The following is a 2421-nucleotide window of genomic DNA, read 5'->3' on the forward strand; positions in this document are numbered from 1 at the left end:
CTAGCGGGCTACCGCGGGTGTCAGTGTACGTGGTCGTCCCCAACCCGCGGTCGGTTAAGGCATGGAAAACAAAAATTAACAAGTCCCGCTTACGTCCTGACATTCGCGAAACCAGGTTAACGTATCGAGGAATACCATGCTTATGTCCATATGGTCCTGACATTCGCGAAACCAGGTTAACGTATCGAGGAATACCATGCTTATGTCCATATGGTCCTGACATTCGCGAAACCAGGTTAACGTATCGAGGAATACCATGCTTATGTCCATATGGTCCTGACACTCGCGAAACCAGGCTAACGTATCGAGGAATACCATGCTTATGTCCATATGGACCTGACATTCGCGAACGAAACCAGGCTAACGTATCGAGGACTAAGGACAGCTCGGGTCCTGACACGGACTGGTTAGGGTTAGGGTTAGGGTTAGGGTTAGGGTTAGGGTTAGGGTTAGGGTTAGGGTTAGGGTTAGGGTTAGGGTTAGGGTTAGGGTTAGGGTTAGGGTTAGGGTTAGGGTTAGGGTTAGGGTTAGGGTTAGGGTTAGGGTTAGGGTTAGGGTTAGGGTTAGGGTTAGGGTTAGGGTTAGGGTTAGGGTTAGGGTTAGGGTTAGGGTTAGGGTTAGGGTTAGGGTTAGGGTTTTAGTTAGGGTTAGGGTTAGGGTTAGGGTTAGGGTTAGGGTTAGGGTTAGGGTTAGGGTTAGGGTTAGGGTTAGGGACGTGCATCGTCAAGAGGCGGCTTAGGGTTAGGGTGTACGATGCCTGCCTTTGTTACGTTACGTTACATGAAATGTGATCGTTTCATCGAGAGACCTGCTGTACTATTCTAACGTGCGGCTTCCCGATGAAAATTTCACCCTCGTAAAAAAGTTTTACCGAGGGTATAGTTTGAAGGCTTCGATGGTCGAGAGACCCGCGGTAGCCTGCCTGCGTCTAACGTGCGGCTTACCGATGAAAATTTCACCCTTGTAAAATTTTTTTTACCGAGGGTATAGTTTGACGGCCTCGATGGTCGAGAGACCCGCGGTAGCCTGTCCGCATCTAACGTGCGGCTTCCCGATGAACATTTCAGCCTTGTAAAAATTTTTTACCGAGGGTACAGTTAGACGGCTTCGATGGTCGAGAGACCCGCGGTAGCCTGCCTGCGTCTAACGTGCGGCTTCCCGATGAACATTTCAGCCTTGTGAATTTTTTTTACCGAGGGTACAGTTAGACGGCTTCGATGGTCGAGAGACCCGCGGTAGCCTGCCTCGTCTAACGTGCGGCTTCCCGATGAACATTTCAGCCTTGTGAATTTTTTTTACCGAGGGTACAGTCAGACGGCTTCGATGGTCGAGAGACCCGCGGTAGCCTGCCTCGTCTAACGTGCGGCTTCCCGATGAACATTTCAGCCTTGTACATTTTTTTTTACCGAGGGTACAGTTAGACGGCTTCGATCGATGGTCGAGAGACCCGCGGTAGCCTGCCTCGTCTAACGTGCGGCTTCCCGATGAACATTTCAGCCTTGTACATTTTTTTTACCGAGGGTACAGTTAGACGGCTTCGATCGATGGTCGAGAGACCCGCGGTAGCCTGCCTCGTCTAACGTGCGGCTTCCCGATGAACATGTCAGCCTTGTAAATTTTTTTTTACCGAGGGTACAGTTAGACGGCCTCGATGGTCGAGAGATCCGCGGTAGCCTGTCCGCGTCTAACGTGCGGCTTCCCGATGAATATCTCAGCCTTGTCAATTTTTTTTACCGAGGGTACAGTTAGACGGCCTCGATGGTCGAGAGACCCGCGGTAGCTTGCCTGCGTCTAACGTACGGCTTCCCGATGGAAATTTCAGCCTTGTAAATTTTTTTTTACCGAGGGGATAGTTAGACGGCCTCGATGGTCGAGAGACCCGCGGTAGCCTGCCTCGTCTAACGTGCGGCTTCCCGATGAACATTTCAGCCTTGTACATTTTTTTTTACCGAGGGTACAGTTAGACGGCCTCGATGGTCGAGAGATCCGCGGTAGCCTGTCCGCGTCTAACGTGCGGCTTCCCGATGAACATTTCACCCTTGTAAAAAATTTTACCGAGGGTAAAGTCAGACGGCCTCGATGGTCGAGAGACCCGCGGTAGCCTGCCTCGTCTAACGTGCGGCTTCCCGATGAACATGTCAGCCTTGTAAATTTTTTTTTACCGAGGGTACAGTTAGACGGCCTCGATGGTCGAGAGATCCGCGGTAGCCTGTCCTCGTCTAACGTGCGGCTTCCCGATGAACATTTCAGCCTGGTAAAAAAAATTCTACCGAGGGTACAGTTAGACGGCCTCGATGGTCGAGAGACCCGCAGTAGCTTGCCTGCGTCTAACGTGCGGCTTCCCGATGAACATTTCAGCCTTGTAAATTTTTTTTTACCGAGGGTATATTTAGACGGCCTCGATGGTCGAGAGACCCGCGG

This window comes from Mytilus trossulus, unplaced genomic scaffold (genome assembly GCF_036588685.1).
Source record: "Mytilus trossulus isolate FHL-02 unplaced genomic scaffold, PNRI_Mtr1.1.1.hap1 h1tg000927l__unscaffolded, whole genome shotgun sequence".
In the NCBI taxonomy this organism is placed as follows: domain Eukaryota; kingdom Metazoa; phylum Mollusca; class Bivalvia; order Mytilida; family Mytilidae; genus Mytilus; species Mytilus trossulus.